We start from the raw sequence: 19,010 nt of genomic DNA on the forward strand, positions 1-19,010 counted from the left end.
ATAAACACCAGGAAGAAGAGAACGCAACAGCAGTCCCCAAAGATAAGACTTAGTGTATGGACAGTGCCAGGGAAGGTTTAGATTAGATTTTAGGAAAGAATTCTTCACTGTAAGGAGGTCAAGCATTGGAACAGGCTGCCCTGGTGAAATCACCATCCCTGGAGGTATTAAAAGATGTGTAGATGTGGCACTTGGGAACACGGTTCAGTGGTGAACTTGGCACTGCTGGGTTAACAGGCTCAGTGATCTAAAGGTCTTTTCCAAGGGATTCTCTGAGTCTTTGCTAATCAAGTGCCTCTGCACAGGGTGTGCCTGGTTCCCGCTTTGAGCTCCACTGTCCTTCTGCAGAGAGTCCTCACTCCCACCAGCCCTGCACGCCTTATCCGTGCTGTCTATCCACAGGAAGGACAGAGTCTGAAAGTGAAGCTGGATTTCAGTGTGTGGGATTCCCAAGCTGTGGTGGGACCACCGTTGTCATCCTTATGCATCTTTCCTCCCCATCCAGTTCATGCACTATTGGTGGCAGGTCTGCTTGGTTCAGTTTTCATTCCCTAAACAATTAATGGAGGTTCTAACAGGTTGTGTAACAGCAGGATTCAGGGGAAATCATGCATCTGGTTTAATATTATATGGCTTTCTGGTGGCTAGGTGTGGATCCCACTGTCATTTGGAGCATTTGGAGCAAATTCTACCTGCTGTTTGCTTTTCCTGTCATTACTGTTGGGCAGCAAACAGCAGTAGCTGTTTGTAGCACACCTAAAACCATCACAAAAATCAGTGTGCATAGTCACCTTCAGGCTACAAGCAAGTGTTCTTCATAAGTGGGGAGCAATACACAGGCCACTGCACTTGCCAGGCCCCTCAGTTTGGCAGCAGGGGCTGAAGGCCAGCATGGGGACAGCTGGGACTGGGCACTGGGGGAAGGGGCCACTGCTCTGCCTACCCTGATCGGCTGTGGCTCCTCATCCTGATGGAACAACTGGCCCAGTCTGCTTCCCAAGGTGTAGGGTGGCCAAAAGCAGTTTGCCGTGAAGGCCTGACTAACTGCTTGCCCAGAGTTCTCACCCATTTGTTTGTTAGTATTTTTTTCTTAGGAACAGGGAGAGGCTTGAAGAAATATAACACTGTTTGTAAACTATTGACTAGTGACCATAAACTATTGCAGTCCTGATGGCATGCAAAATTAATGGACACAAGAAAAAATCCTATGGACTTTACCACCAGGCACTATGGTGATACATCTCTTTGCATAATATGACTGCTCAGCAGCAGTGTAGTAAAACATCCTTGAGGTTCTCTGCTCTGTGGGCGATTTGTGAAGAAATGAAGTGTCACACATAGTACTGATATTCTGTAAAAGCCCTCTAGAAAAAAAAAAAGTCTTAATTTAAGTGTAGATTAGGTGTCTATTTCAGTGTGCTTTTTAGTACACTTACATCCATAAACCTTTGCTGTGCTGTGGATCACAAAAATGTGCATTAGAAATTTTTTAGAAAAAGTCTATGCTGAGGCCACCACTGTTCTTCTCAGCACATCCTCTGACCCCACTGCCTCCTGGGGACTGGTGACCATCCTGCCAGGAGTAGTAAAGCGTGTTGGCTGGCTTAGTGCTGCTCTTTCTTCCTTACATATCTGCAGTCCCTCTGGTTTGGTGTTATCTCCCTGTAGACAAAGATTCTTCCATTAATTCTGCAGTGAAGGAAAGTTTGTCATATTTCTTAAAAAGCCACACTCCTTCCTATTGCAGCTGGCAGCCTTTGACTGCTTCTTCACATTGAGCAACTCCCTGGCACTCCACGTGTGAAGGCACCTCTGGATAACAGATCCAATGCTCAGGGAAAGAACAGGGACTCAGAAGTCCTCACTGAGATCTCTTAGGATGCATTCACCATTGCAACCTGTGCAACTTCACTAACATCAAAGAAACCTGCTCCCCTTCCTAGCAAATGCTCACATGGCAACCTTTAGCTCTTCTCATGGTGAACTTTCTGAGGCTTCATGTGCTCTGTGCACCGGTGCCTGGCTCTGTGAATGTAGCTGATCTGCTGCAAACTGCTCTGTTTTTCCTCTGTTTTACTGAAACTTGGATTTTCCCCTGACATTTGGAAGTGTCTGGTAGCTTCATAAGGATCTAATCACAGGCTGAAGGATCTGTCACCAAAAGAGATCCTCACAACTTACCAGCTCTCCTTTCAACTCTCCTGTCAGGATCACTGTCTGAGGGAAGTTCCCCACCCCACAAAGCCTTCTGGACATGGTTAATCTTCTTCTGGTGGTGCCTTCTCCCAGCAGCAATACTTTCAGAAAATGAAGGGATACATCTCAGTGTAACTTAAGTGATGGGCAAAAACGCAATGTGCCAAAAAAAAAAAAAAAAAAGAGCAGAGATGATGCACGCTAAAGGGCAGATTCTGCAAAATAATTGTTTCACATGGGGCAATTTCTAGTTGATTTTTAAATACATATACAGACAAAATTTTCTCCCAAGGAATAAAAAGAGCTCACCTTGCATAACTCTGTTATTTGGGGGACACTAAGGAGAGTCAGAACCTTATGCTAAAAATTTGTAATTGAAGGGGTTTTGTGAAAAGCAGGTGCTTGCAGCTGGAGGAAGACTGAATGCTGCAGCTTTGCTGAGAGACAGGACAGGCTGAGCCCTCTGGCCTTGCTGAAACACCGCCCTAGGCTGCAAAACACAGACACAGCTGGAACGAGTGGGACTAAACTCCCTCTATTTGGCTCTGACCAGAGCCAGTAGTAGGTGGTGGGGGTAAGGTAACAGATGCTGCAGTGATTCTTCTTGAGATTATTCTTGTGGCTTCCAGTAGTCTGAGGTTCAGAGACTTCCTGATCCCGGGTGCAGAGTTGGGCAATGAGAGCAGTATTTGAAAGGCAGGGAGGAAGGAGTGCAACCACATGCATCACATGCAGCTGAGTCACACGGAGTGCTTCTATTGGTCTTGTCGCCCAGGGAAATGTATACCATTCCCCTGCACTTTTGTTTTCTGCCCATGGCATTCAGTCATGTCTTCTTAGGCTGCTGTCATGGCCAGGGCAGTGAGCCCCCTCTCTAAGGACATAAGCTGCTCCTGCCCTCAGGACTTGCCCATCCCAGCTCTCTGCCTAAGGGCATGAAGGCAAAGCTGAAGCCTGCCAGAGTGCAGCCTGTGGTTTGACGATATGACAAAACCAGGTTTTGGCCGTTTAATTCCAGACTGAAAAGAACATTGCTGTATAGCACACAGACTCTTTCCTGGTTCAAACAGGTCAAACATTTTTGATGGATTAGCACTGTGTATAAAGGTCTTACACCAGAGCAGGCACTGTGTGTCCTCTCTCCCACCTGGTAGAAAGCTGGCATGAACAGCCATCATCAGCATAAAATCAGGCACCATCAACCAACCAATTCAACAGACACACATATGTGTGCCTGTATCTGCTCCAGACCAAGCCTTTGGAGTTATTCCCAACACAAAACTCATCCTTATGGAGACTCAGGAGGGTCTAGATATAGGAGAAGGAATTAGATATAGTGCATGTCCAGAGTTCTCACCTCCTTGCTATCTGCCATTTCCTATCAGTGGCAACTCAGCTAACTTCCTTTAATAAGTATGTGATTAAGAACTTCAGAAAAAACAAAACAAAACAAAACAAAAAAAACCATGCAAAACTTTTCCCCCCTCTTTATATGCATCCAACAGACGCAAGTGACTTCAGTATGAGATTCACTCAGATTGCTGACTGCACAGTTTAATCCAAATCTTTTCAATCTTCAGAGTTCATCTAAATATTAAAAGGCTTGGAAAAAACAGAGGTTCTTTAAAGCTCGGTTAATGGAAACTTTTGTCATAACTGGTAAAAGGTCAATGTGGTTTTATAAAGTATAATGGATTTACTGATGAATGGAACATTTCAAACTCTCTGATGGGTTTTATCTACTTTATATTCCAGATGTTAATATAAGTAAATTCTCTAAACTCTCAGACAATTTGTCCAGTATGACCATGCAGCTTATGATGGTCATTGCAGCTCTTACATGGATTTTTGAAGTAAAGCTGTTAAATTTTGTAATTTCCTTAGATCCTTCAAGCATATTAAGAAATAGAAGAAAGGGCTTTTCCAGCACTGGATACAAAGTGAACTGGAAGAAATTGGAATTCAAAACATGAAAATATATTAAAGGATACTGAATAAAAATGAAATGAAACAATTAATTTGGTTCCTTTTTCTTCCATGTATAATGACAAAAGGACACTGAAGATCACTGAAGATCACTTTGCATTAGCAATATCTTTCTCCAGCAGTTGATATGTATCATGAAATCCCATTTAAGGGTCAAAGCAAAATATACATGGGCTCATATACAGGGGCTCAGAAAGGCAGAGGAAAAACAGTAATGGAGAAGTTCTATTACCAAAGGTCACCTGGAGCACTCCTAGGCATTGCAGGGTGGTTTTCTGTAGTACTTTTTGTAATGCATTTTCCAGTGTATTTTTTTTAAAACGTTTTAGGTAAATTCTGCCATTTCCCTTGGATATTATTTCACAGTATAAAAAAATCTGACAAAAGGCTTTTTCCTGGCTATTAAGTCTAAAAATTACCTTTTTGTTTCATTTTGTTTTTAGGTGAGGTTGATTTATCATCCTTGATGAGAAGGTGATTTTCTGCATAGACTGCTTGAATGATTAATATTTACCATCACCCTATTAGAATAAGTAGGCTTTCAAAACTAAATTTTAAAACTTAAATTTGCTTACTTCAATTGCTCTGATATTTTGTAATTTATTACCTTTCGTCTTGGCTACCACCTCAGAAATGAGTTTTGATTTTCTTATCTTGCCATGAGCCTTTTATAAGCATTTACTCCACTGCAGTTAAAGCTCAGAGCAGGCAAAAATATTTTGAAAATGTATAGACAGTCCAAATTCACAGCAGGGTATTTTTTTATTACTTCTGGATGTGGGAAATATGGGTCCAGTTTGATGCTTGCTGCCATGCACAAAGCTCTTGTGCTTCCAGCAGTTTTCCACAGGAATAGAGCCCTTTTCATTTTGCAGTCCTTTTTCTGCTGTGTTCCATAGCAATAAGACTTTCCTCTCAGTTCATCTGAAAGTTGAAATAAATCTAACACAGTACTAAAAGGATGCTTTATCTTCACAGTGCCACCACACCAGTGTCACAAGTCCCTCTCCCTTCCTCTCCCTTCCTCATCCACCCTGGTGGCCCATTGCCTTCCCACAGCTGTAGGTGCATGGAGGACCCTGTTGTGGCCTGGAGAGAAACATATTGGCCAAGTATGACAAAGAGCTTGTGATCATTCCTAGCCCAGTCCCACAAACAGTTTTGTTGCCACTAAGCCAGGATGGAGCTTTGAGTCATAGGAACAGAAACAAATGGCTTGAGGCATGAGAAAGAGAAGGGAGAGGAAAACTCTTAATAAGGCACTAGTGCTGAACATTCCACACTCTGAATCTATGACCTCATCTCCAATATTTAATTATGCTTGCTCTCCTCCACTGAGAATCGTTTTGTGTTTACATGAAAAATAGCCCTTTTTTTTGTTTTGTTTTAAGGACAAGGATATTCAGCCAGTGGATACTTTAATAAGTATGGGCTCGTAATGCAAAATTTTTTAGGCTAAAATAAACCCATAGCTTTCCTTAATGTGCTGTCATTTGTCCAAGTGCAAGTAAGGACAGGCTGCTGTTTGGGGAGTTTGTGTGTGTATGTGGGTTAAGTCTCATGTGGACAGATGAATTAGAGTTTTGAGCAATTCTGAGCATATAAATTAAACTACAGAAAGAAATGGGGGATATGTGCCAGCAGAAGAGGCCCTTTGGTTAAAACTGGGAAAGATCATGTTAATTCCTGATTAAAATCCCAAGAACCCAGCAACCACAAGTGATTGTGGCAGTATGATTTTCTCAAAGAAATATCAATGAATATATATGTGCACGATAAGGAAGAGGGATGGCGTTACTCAAAGTACTTCACTGAGAAGGCTTTCTGGCCCCCCAGAGTGGGCAGATGAACAGACATAGGGAGAAAGACTGGCAGAATCCCCATACAATTAATGCTTTGTTTTTAGCCTGGCAATAGAGACAGTATTTTATTTTCTGACAATAGCAGCCTGTGAGAAAGTTCCGTGTGTGTGTGCATGTGTGCAAGACTCAAGCTGGGTCTGAGGAGTCAGGGCTATGCTTGCTGGTGACTTGAGTTTATGTGGCCCCAGTTTCATTTGCTGTAATTAATTTAATGTGACTACAAATCAGACAAGGTTCATTCAAGAGAGTTATTAAAGATTCAGAAAGGCCTAAGTGATTTGGTTTAAACACTGTTTTTTTTAAACAAAGCTTGATTATTTGAAGCTGTCACGTATTCTTGTGCTTCAGGGAAGGGAGTAATAAATTAGGATTTTTATCTTGGACTAATTTAAGACTTTCCATAAAATCATGTGAATAATTCACAATGGATAATTTATTTTATTAATTTTACCTCTCCTCTTTGCTAATTGTCCCCAAGCAGAGCAAGTTTTTCTCAAAAGTATTTGTTATTAAAATTTATTTGGGAAGTCTTTCCTTTAAATAACGTTCTGGATCTGCAGTAAATTCATGACTAGATCTCTGTGAATACCTGACAGTCATCCCCTAAGACAGGAAGGTGGAGCTGGATATGTTTTCCTGGCTATGGTCCCTTGTTTACTGAATATCCAGTCCCTGGGGCCCCTCTCAAAGTACTTTGGGGTTCTCTTCTGACTTGTGCAAGGTGAGGAGAAAGCTAAGGTGATAAATACCACATCTGCTACACTTGAAGATGTAGCTGGGAAGTGAACTGCATCCCAGTTGCACCACTGACTGGATAAAATGTTCATTAGGAAAAATAAAGACTGAGACCATTGGCTGTTTCTGAGGTGTTTGCCAAAATATTTGCCTTGCTTAACATTGCCGTATCCTTGAAGAGGGGATGCAAGGGTCAAGAACTTAGTCAAAGAATGTTTAGACAGCTAAGATTGCAGATAATGCAACATCAGGCTTTTTAAAAGTATCCTGAGATGTTTGTGAAAGTGCCAAGGAACACCTACTGGTACCTTTGGTCACCTAAATAACATTTGAATATGATTAAAATTTCTATTAACCATCATCCTTTGGATTTTTTCTGCTTTTTTTTCAAGCACTAACTACCTACATTTCACTATGACTGAACCAGGACCTTCTTAAGGACTAAATTATAACACTTAGCTCCTGGACAAGAAGAAATTATTACAGATCAAGTCTTTAATAATTTAAACTACAGAGAGTAATAAAATCTGATCTTGCTCTATTGGATTAAAAAACAACACAAAGCAATGCAACAGAGACCTGCTGTGATGACAGGCTAAACTTCAACTAAGAGGGAAAACTTAATTACACTGCCCCAGCCTGGGTTCAGAGTAAACTAAAGACTACTATATGATTAACTCCTCTGTGCTTTGGTAAGAGAAAGGGAGATTGCAAAATGGAAGCATCTGGCACCTCTCAGAACTTAATTAAAGAAATGCAAAGAACCTACTATTACTATTACAACTTCTCCTTGGGGCAACAAAAGACAAATGTAGGAAGTAGGAAAGGAGAAACTGAAATACGAAGGAACCCTCCCCAAACAAATAGTGAATAACTGAGTTTTTCATGGCTATCAAGCCTTCTGTTCTTTATCTCCTGAGCAAATTGGTCTAAATATTATATACTAAGATACTGACAATACTGAATGAGTTCTCTGAAATTTGCTTTGAAATTACTACTATTTTTTTAACTTTGTTTTTCTTTTCACATCAATGTTGGAGTGAGTGTAAAATATTATTATGGGCCTACATTAAAGCAACAGCTGTTATGTCTTTAAAGCTGCTCAGGGATCGTGATTTGGCTTCAGTGAATGCATAGTTGACTTATTGCCTAATTATGGAGAGCTGGTGTACTTAATAAAAAAATCTAACTGAATATTTTGCCTTTAAAATACCCTAGCATTTTTTCCCTTATCAGATTATTTTTGTACTTTTTGTTCAGGGAGACATCCAAACACAACAAAGCAAATTTATTATTCCCAAAGAAGTGCAATTCTCTTCCGGTGCTGCATGACGAAAAGAAAAGAAAAGAAAAGAAAAGAAAAGAAAAGAAAAGAAAAGAAAAGAAAAGAAAAGAAAAGAAAAGAAAAGAAAAGAAAAGAAAAGAAAAGAAAAGAAAAGAAAAGAAAAGAAAAGAAAAGAAAAGAAAAGAAAAGAAAAGAGAAAAAGAAAAGGAAAGAAAAGAAAAGAAAAGAGAAAAAGAAAAGGAAAGAAAAGAAAAGGGCTAATTCCAAAGGGAAAAACAATGGAAAAGGAAAGTTGCTAAAAGCTTTTCTAAAAGCTGATTCATGTTCTTGTTTGTTCTTGTTTGCGTCCTCATGCCTCTCTTTTTAATTAATATAACTGCAACTCTATAACTTTTAAAAATATCAGAATATAATAGTACTGGAGTAAAGTGATTTTATGTATTTTTAATGGGGTTTTCACTCTGGACAGTTATGCTGGAACATTCATATTAGGACAGCATAATCCAGACCAATCTCATGGAGACCAGCCCATCAGACCAGCTCTGCTCACCTAACAGATGCTAAAATAGCCATTCAATTTAGACAGTCTTGGGGCAGTGATTCTAAGACAGAGATGCTCATTAAATTAAGACACCTAGAAAAAAAAGAGGCAAGCTGTTGAACCCATGCCTGTTTTGAATTCAAAGGTTTTTTTAAAGTATGTGATGACCTTCCTTGGACAAATTTAGCATCCTGAAGCCTTTACTCCTAAGCACAGTTCCAGTAGGACACAAAAGGCAGCTTTCAGGATGAAATGTGCTGCTGGTGCTCCACGTGGCTGCAGCAATAGCAGTCAGGGGTGCTAGGAAACAGCACTTTGAGGAGTGTGTTTGGAGTGTGTTTGTTAGAGAGGAGAACTGGCTCTAAAAGCTACATATGTCACACAAGGCTGGCATGACATCGCCTTTGACGCTGATCATTTGAAATGTGCTACTTTACATGCAGGAACCTCAACCTGAACTCACTGACTGAAGTTCTCAGTCAGCTTCATCACTATCATATAAGTGAGGGTGTGATCAAGAAAAGAATAATGAGAACTTGTGTTGCTCCAAAGCAGCAAAGCCTGATTGTGTAAAGCAAAAATTCCTGTATTATTTAGAGAGAAAATGTCAGAAATTTTAAGAAAATTGAAGTTCTGCTGAACTGTTCCTAAGTATATAATCTATAAAAGCTTCTGATCTTTAACATTTGGAAATGCAAGTGCTGTGATATTAAACTAAACCCCATTCAAATTAACATATTTGTGCAATTCAATGCCTTTCCTGCTTATTTTCTTCATTTTGAGTTTCTCATCAAGTTATATTATCATTAGTTTTTCATTTAGAATTTCCTATCCTTCCTGTCTGATTGGCTTTTTTTTTCTTTTTATGCCATATGAGATATTTTGTAACTTAATGAACTTTATATAGAGGCACTTCTGCAAACCACTGTATAAAACTGTGAAGTTGGGTGCTAAGAAGCTGCGCTGAATTTGGCTATGGTCATCATTGTTTTGTGCAATTGTTTAGTAATTGCTATGGCATATATGTGAATCTGTGAAACCACTGAATTCTTTAAAATAACAATCAAATAGTGCTTATCACTATAAGAAATACTTTGCTGATCAAGGCATACAAAATTATAGACATTATGAAACTTATTGGTGTATTGTGCCTACAGATGCACAATATTGATACACCTCTAGTCTTGAAAAAAATGTATATAATCTTGAATTTTGCTTTTAGTTCGTGCCTTGTCATGGAAAAATACATTGTCTTTTGCAGCTTCAGGACTGGAGTTGGAACCAAGTGATCTCTTTTCTCTGAAGGGAGATCTGAAAGAAGAATATATATGCCTGGAAATAGATGTCCAAAAACTGGTCTCTGATTCCTTAGTATTGTGGTTCCTCTGAGGTCCTGGGTCAAGATTTAGCACTGAGTGGCATTAGGAGTAGTCTCAAAGCATGAAGAGGACTGCCTGCTTTTCATCATCTTAAAATGTTTCTATATGCTCATGTCTTAGCCTTATCCTCATTCTCTTGTAACCTCTGCTCCTTTTCCTCCTTTCTCTGGAGGAGCACATTCTCATCCCTGGCGTTTTTTCCCCCTCTCTTCTCTTTGGAGAAACAATAATAAGCCTTTCAACTGCTTAATTTAATTTCTTTTTCATGGTTCAGAAACTGGTGTTTTGCAGTTAATCAGACCCCTGTTCAGGAACCAAGTTCTTTAGCATATCAGAAGAAACAGGCTGAAAAATGGGGTGGGGGGCGGTGTGGAAAAGTGAATGGCCTAGTTTTGGTTACCATGGCAACAATGATAAAGTATAGTCTTAGTCTCAATTTTATTGTTCCTGTAGTACTTTTTGGAATTTATTTGGTAGAGGCAAGAAATTTTCCCCTCTAATTTCTTTTGTAAAACTTTCTAATACTAATTCTGGGTTGAGGGAGAAGTAGTAGGGTGGAACTAGCAAGAAGGGCGGTATGAAGAGAGGCAGAGGTAATAGCAAAGAGAAGGTTAGAAATTGTTCCTTTGTGGAAAGATTTGACATAAGAAGTTCCTCTGAGATATATAATGAAGATATGTGGAGAGGCCCTCAAACACTTTCAGTGTGGCTGGATAATTAGAATAATACAACTCCATTGTGAGGTTCCAAGGCATTGCAGGTGGAGCAGATTTTAAGAGAAGTACCCTGCCTCTGTGGGTAAAATGGGTGCCACTTTTCATTATAGTATTTAACAACTCAGCTAAAACTCATCATGAGAACTCTAGCAAAATGTTTCAGATCAGAAATAGCAACAGCATGGTCCCAGGATCCTGTTATGTTTCTGAGAATTACTAGACCTGCTTGTTTCTATGATTGCAAACTAATTGAGCCTATTGTTTCCAGTTCAGTGTCTGTTTCTAGTGATGGTATGGGGTCAGGCATATTCCTCCTGCATGGTGTAGATTAGCACACAATTATGCTTCCTAGAACAGCCAATTTCGGCAAATTCTCTGGAAAGAGTTTTCCTTAACAGTAACAACGGTGACTTTTAAGTGAGTTTCATGCATTGACAGGATGAAGCCTTTTGTTCTTTCTGAGAAAGAGAGCTAGATACCTCATATGCTGTTTTCTTGTAAGTGCTCTTACAATCATTACTCATCTTTTTTTGAGTTCCCTTACAAGCTTTTCAGAAGAACAAAACTAGGCAGGGTTGAAAATGTTCAATAGCTGTATATGTGTTGCACTAAGGAGACAGAAAGTTCCCTTATTTTAACAAACAGCAATGAGTATACTGAGGTCTCTGAGAAGCCTGGAAAGTAGATGGACTAACAAACCACAAATGGTTCTAAATGACCCTTGATGGAAAATGAACAGAAATATAAGGCCAAAAAATGTATTGGCTGGTCAGGAAATAAAAGCTCTTCTCTAGCTCCATGTCATCAACACAATATTCCTTAATTACCAAGACAAACAGCGTCACAGACCTGTCCTAGCACAAAGGCCTTGGCAGCTCTTCTCTATGATCTCACTGTGTTGCTTCTGGGAAAGTCATTTCTGTGGAAAGCAAGGAAAGAACTGAGAGGGTCTTGTGGAAAGAACTGAAGTTGTCTTCCAGGACTGTATTGGCTGGGGGTTCTGCTGTGCACTGGCTGCTGACACATGAGGTTGATTTATTTCACTGGATAAAGACTTTCAGCTTCCATCAGTATATCGCATATCACTTACACCTGAGATTTACCTAGACATACTCGTAATAATCATGCACAGAATAGAATAAAAAAAGTTTAAAAAGCATTCAACTACACTTGCTGCACAGATAACTGGCAAAAGAACAGTCTCCCAACTCCAGCTCTGTTGCCCTCATCACAAATAATTTTTTCCTCCTTTGTGCCATACGGATGTCACCACCTTGTACCAATTCCTCAACCTAACTCTCAGCTGGTATGGTGGAGAAGGTACATCAAGCAATGTGTGTGTTGGGTTAAAACAGCACAAAAATAAAGGTTTATGAATTCTGTGCTTGGGTGTTTTACATCATTGCAGGAAGCTCTGGCAGGGTGAATTTTCCTGCCTTTTTGGCTTATTCATTGTCCAAAACTCTGAGTTTGTGCCACTCAGTGGCTGTCACCTTTTCCATTTCCCTTCTCTATTGAATTACATACAAATCACTCACCATCACTCATGTATCTCGTCTAACAACCAGAGAGAAGAAAAATAGTCTATCCTGCAACACTGCAAAGAGTTTTTTCCCCTAATACTTCCATTTATTTGAGGCCAGGTCACTTTCCTTTTAAGTCAATGACAGAAATTCCACTCCCTAGGTTAAGATCAAAATGATCTCCCTGGAAGAGAACTGGGTAGATTACATTTCCACAAACAGAGAGATCCTTGCTCAATAATACCTTACAGCTCATATAATCATTATCTGAAGTTTATTTTTGCCTTCACGTGATTTTTAAACATAGAAGCCAGATGCCCAACTGCCACCTCGTGGACAAAATGACTTTTTCGCCTGTCCTCGTCTAACCTAGTGTGCTAAAATTCCTTTTCCGGCAAGACCTGAGTTACAGAAGCCTCTAGGGAAGAGACCTAAATCAAGCAATTAATATGATCTCTATAATTAAATTAATCTCTATATATCTAGCTCTACATATAGATACATTGGGTTAAAAAAAACCCCAAAACCACAACCAGACATAGTCAATGTGCACATCTATTGCTTCTTGTCCCTGATAACTCCTGCCTTCACAGAGAGCTGACAGTAGCAGGAGCAGCTTCTGTGGCAGGCACACAAAATGCCAAGAATTAAAAGCTATGAAGCGCAAAGAGCTGGAAACTCATCTTCCTGAGGAGGAATCCTTTCCTCCAACTAGCTGTTGTCAATGTCAGCTGCAGAATTTTCCTCTAGGCTTCTGCAAAAGCCTGATTTTTTGCTAAGTTGTATATTCCTGCTAAGATCTGTGGCATGGAGTTTGGAGGAAATGGGAAAACCTGGTACTCCTGAAGGATTTACTTGTTCAAGCTTAATACACAAATGGGCTTCATTTTGGCAACACTGTTATTGTGTGGAAAATAATATAATAAATTGATATAATTATTTATATTATATATATATATAATATATAATATATAATATATAATATATAATATAAAAATATAATATATATTACTAATATAACATAACATAATATAATATAATATAACATAACATAACATAACATAATATAATATAATATAATATAATATAATATAATATAATATAATATAATATAATATGTAATATAATATAAATAAAACATAACATAACATAACATAACATTTTAAAGCTGATGAAAATAGTATTGACATACACAACTCTTATGTACCTATCCATACATAAAATGTAGTGGGCTTTCACTGTGACTAATTTAGACCTTAGCCACTAGGCGGTAGTATAAGATTAAGTCATGCAGCAATATCTGGTAGTTTTCTTTTTATTTTGCAGCAAACTTCAAAACACATCCCGGCACCATGAAATACTGTAAAACGCTCCTCCATTTATCAAACCAGCAAATCAGCAAGACACTGAACAAAACAAGATTCACTTAACTGTGGATCAAATGCATTATTTGAAGTTGATTGACCACCAGGACAATAGGTACACATCACACCTTCCCCCATGTTTTTCCCTCATCTTATCAGTTTGTGATTAGTATGGTTCACCAAATACAGTTTAGTCATTGAGGAATCTTATTAGAATAAAATACTACAATATAATCAAATTCTTCACACTGTGCTGTGAATCTCACACTGGAGCTGAATTAGGTGAACTAATTATAGGAGAAGTTCCTTTTCAGGGAATGGCTGAGATTGAAAGACTCCTCTGGAGGTCATCTAGTCCATACCTGATCAAGCAGCACCATGATCAGTCTCCAAGGATGGAGACTCCTCAACACCTCTGGGCAACTTATGCCATTTTCTGACAACCTTGGAGTAAAAAAGAAGCTTCCTTGTGCTTAGATTTTGTGGTTTTTTTTTTTTTTTTTTTTTTTTTTTTTTTTTTTTTTTAATCTGTGCCTATTGCCCCTTGTTCTGTCAGTAAGCATGACTGAAGAGAGCCTGGCTCTTTCTTTATTCTCTCTCTTTAGGTGTTAATATACATCGAAATAATTTAATTTCAATTTTGCGAGTGTTTCAGATGAATATGGACATTTCAGTCTGGGTCTAACATGACAAATTAATTTTATAGGATTAGAACAATGAAAGGGAAGACTCCATGACCCCAGGGTACAATACAGAGTGCATTTTGGGAAGCTACAAGCTGTAATGAATAAGTCATCCTGGTTTTCTGCATCTGCTGTGTTTGACTTCAGCAGCTCACGTGATAAGGTGGTTGGTTGGATGCCTTCACTGACTGCTAAAAAGGATATGCTAAAATGAATTTGGGTAAGCAACAAAGAGAATAGATATGCAGAATTTTGGCTGCTTTTCCCACAAATGAAACAATCCAATCTTTCTGCAATAGTACCTGGAAGCCCTAAATTCATGTTTTATTGACATCCTCATGTAATGTTCTTTTGTTCTACCAGGTAAATATAGGTCCTGCTAAAATACCAAGGGCTGTTGTTTATTGTAGGGCTGTACTGCAATCTCCTCTTGATTTTATTTTTAATGATGGAGATAATCAGGAAGAAAGACTTTTTGTAGATTTTCATAATTTAAAACTATTTTTTCCGGTGAGAAGAGGAATGCAGTACATTATTAGGAAAACTAAAAAACTTTTCTCAGTTTATCCTTATTTTGCTAACTTTCCATTGGAGTATATTTTAATTTTTTTAAAGAGTTGCCAATATCCTTATTAATGTACATTTTGTACAGGGCTGTTTAGATCCACATTACTGCAAAGTGAATTTTAGACCAAGACTGGAAATAAGCCATGAAGTCCGAAGTAAAACAGTAAGGTGTTTTAATCTCAGGGTTTGTTTTTAGCCTATTACACAGAAAGGAGCCAAAAGCTACACAAGATTGTGGCCTCACCCTTTTTGAAGAATAAATTCTATGAATGTTCTCATTTAGCTGGAGTTCTGCCCTTTAAATACAAACAAATTCATGAAAGTTGATGCTCTTTAATTCTGAAGTCAATATATTGGTATGCATAACCTAGTGACCATAAAAACTGTAATTATACTCCAACTAAACCTATCTCAGTCTTACACAACCTTTCCCACAGATACTGATTTCTACTAGCTTATTTTCAACCTAAATTTGAACAGTCCTTGATCAATGTTTGCCAAACCAACCAGGGCTCTGTACATTTCTTATTTTTGCACAATGTTTTTGAATTATCTGACCTGATCTCTCAAGGAAAATGGAAAGACTCCCAGCACCTCTAATAGTTCAGGATGAGGTCATACACGCTAATATGTGACTTTTTTTCATCTCCTTTCATCCATTTTAATCTGATGCAAGTCATGAGTCCTTAAGACCCATTTCCTTTTTCTTTTCTATTATTTTTGGAGGAGCTTCACGCCATGTACTCTCTTGAACTATAACACGAAGATGGATACTGTAGGGGAGGGGGAGTCTCACAAAAACCAAAAGAAACCAACAATAAAAAACCCCCAAAAAACCCACAAACTGTCCTTAGTTTTTTCTCATGAAGAAATTTCAATCTGAATAGGTTGTGGTATGAACAACAAATATTGCAGATGCTGCAGTTCTTTGTGCTCTGTGATAGTATAGCTATTTCCTAGGTCTGTAGGTATTGATATATTACATAAAAATGCTTGTGGTTCTTTCCATAAAATAATAACATTAAACCCTTGCATCTTAATATATTACCTTGAAAACACAAAGAGTCAATAGTTATTTTGGGAGGCTATCCAAAGGTTAACCAGATAAATTTAAAATTATGGTCATAAATAATCTAAACAATGACCAGCCGTAGAAACAGATGGTGCTTCTGGAAGGGCCCAAACCATTTCCACCCTTAATTCAATGTAAACCTCCTGTTTGGAGCTCTGGAGCTGAGGACCTTTGTGCCTGCCTTTAAATCCTTAATTTCTTTGAAGGTGAGATTTGTGACACAATGTGTGAAGCTTCTTTAATCAGAAACAATGCAAAGCCCCTGTTTGCATGATTGACAGATGAACTGAGACAGCTCTTCTGAAATCAGAGAGAATGATCATGGAGTTACACAAATTACAGCTGAACATAACACACCCATTCAGGCTTAGTTTCCACTGCCATTTGCTTATCATTTGTAGCACCATCAGTTCCTGTTATGGGATTATGAATTGTTAGTTAAACTTGTTACTATGGATTACTCCATGTCTGAAAACAATCAGTTTTGGTACCCACCTCTGATATTTCTATAGTTTTGGGGGTTTTTTGAGTACAGCTTTATTTACTTCAGTTACTGGATTTGGCAGAATCAGATGCTTTGTGCTTGAAAGATATGAAGTAACTGAGGTGAATACTCTGAAACACTAACCCGAGCAAAATAACTCAAATAACAGGGGCTGGGTTTTTAGACAGCATGAAGGTTACCTGAATGATGATGAACCCACTAAAGGAGCAGTGGTGGTGAGTTCCAGCAGGCCTATTCCCAGCTTTAGTGATTTTTTCCCCAGTTCCTGCCAGGGGAAAAGAAAATTAAAAAAAAAAAGTGGGTGTAGGTTTAATGCTAGGATGTGTTCACTAGGCAGGTTGTTGCCAAAAACCCTCTTTATGGAACAAAAAAATCATTACATCATAATAATTTAAAAGAATTATGTGAAATAAGTGCAGAATATGCTCACTCCATGTAATTTATTAGTTCCTGTTCTTCATCAATCTTTCAGTCTCTTCTGCAACAGCTTATTTTTTACTTCCATGGTACTGAGGTCTCCCATTCCAAAAGGAGGTAAAGGTATCCAAAGTGGGAAAACAAAGTCTAAGAATTTATGAAATAGATACATGGAGACATAAAACACCATTAAAATCCAAAGAAATGGTACAATAATTACAACTCTGGGGCAATGTGAGTTAAAAGCATTTTATCCTCTTTACAAAATACCCTAGAAAGAAAATTCAAGAGTCAGTTGCATAAACCTACTTTTGCTCTAAAGTGATTGGTTATGGTTGTCTTTTTGTCTCAGTCAAGAGCCAGAAAACAGCTGTATTTATTTGATTGGTTTGTAATATTTCAGGATATTTATAACTATTGATAAAACATGCAAGTCACTTGGTGGAGATATTTAGTACAGAATAATTCCTAATGAGTCACTGGAAAGGAGGAAAAAAAAATCTTTTTTGTAACTTCTTATAGAGTCAAGGCAGCATAGCAACATTTGCAGTTCCAGAGACTAGATGATGTAGCTGTGGAGTTTAAGGTCTGTCTCTTGAAAGAGTTGAAAATAAATACCTTTCAGGATAAAGGAGTTAATATGTTTTACAGAACATAGGAAGGGGAGATGAACAGAGAAAGAGAACAGAAAGAAAGCATATGTGGAGGAAATAAATCTGTCTAGACCCTGGAGTACTCAGGAGAAGTTAAGTTTTAAAAGCTTGCATAAGAATAGCTTCCAAATATTTGTGTCAAAAGCTTCTGTCACTAATGCATCTGAACTTTAAAAAAATACTAAATAAATATACCTTCACAATTGTTTGAAAGAGAAAGAACTGAGCTACAGGGCCAGTGAAAGCTTTCCATTGAAAGATTTGCATTTCCCTTCAAGTAGGCTTGTACAATTACAGAGTCATGGATGTGAAAGTGCTTCCTGTTCACAGCAAGAGCAGTGGAAGATTTGAGTAGCCCCCAGCTTGTGCCTGGTCCTGCTTCTCTTGGGGGGCAGCTGAGAGTCAGAAATGGGACCCAGCATTGTGTACATGGAAAGCAGTGTGTCCCTCAAAGCTGGGGCTACTGAGTGATATTTCTGTACCCCACACACGCTTACCAGTTTGTATTGGCCAATATTATCCATCGCTGTTGTGGTCCTTGTCACTTAAGTCACTTAAGTCACCGTTCATTATTATCTTCTTATAAGTGAGCAGTGCAGAATTACATTCCAGCATACAGCATGAAATACTTGCTGGCCCTCTGAAGCAACATCTCTAGATGAAAACTGGACTGATCTGATGGCTGTGGGGACAGTGAGCTCCTCTGAGAATTGAATGAGGTGGATTTTCTCTACAAGAATTATTAACTCCCAAACGCTTCAGGGCAAAATGCGATTACTGTGTCTTACTGCACATCTCAGAGCTTAACGGAGCATTTGGTGTTCAGAGGATGAGTAATTTCTGTTACAGGAGTGATTTTCCTGAGGGCTCTCTAAATTGATGTGAGCTTTCCTAGGCAGTCTGAGTGCTATTGCTAAGTTTGCCTTAGAGCTCGTGCAATAGTGCCTTATCTCGAGTTGTTCTCCTGTACACCACTGAAATATAAATATTTCCTAACAATGTACTGGCAAGTCAGAATTATTCAGAGCATTGGTGGCATCCTGAGGGAGGGCCAGGCACTCCAGCACCTTCTCTGTCTATATCCTGAGAGCTGGTACTGAGAGAGTGCATGGTCTGCTTTGCCTGACTTGCCTCCAAAGAGTCTGTCAGTTCTCTTATTCTTTGCGCTTCTCTCATTCCTGATGGGTGAACTCAGCACTGTTGATTCAGAGAAGGGAACTTCAGTTACTGATGATTTTGCAAGGTTATTTATACATAGACACGTTTATACATAAACACATATCACAGGATCACAGAATGGTTAAGTTTGGAAGGGTCTACAATTGTAGTCACCTCGTCTAACCACCCTGATCAAGCAGGGCCATCCCAGAGCACATGGCACAGGATTGTGTCCAGAAGGTTTTTGAGTATCTCCTGTGAGGGAGATTCTACAGCCTCTCTGGGCAACCTGTGCCAGGGCTCAGTCACCTGCACAAAAAAGAAGTTGTTTCTCACGTTCAGGTGGAACTTCCTGTGCATCAGTTTCT

Source organism: Taeniopygia guttata, chromosome 4 (genome assembly GCF_048771995.1).
Source record: "Taeniopygia guttata chromosome 4, bTaeGut7.mat, whole genome shotgun sequence".
NCBI lineage: Eukaryota > Metazoa > Chordata > Aves > Passeriformes > Estrildidae > Taeniopygia > Taeniopygia guttata.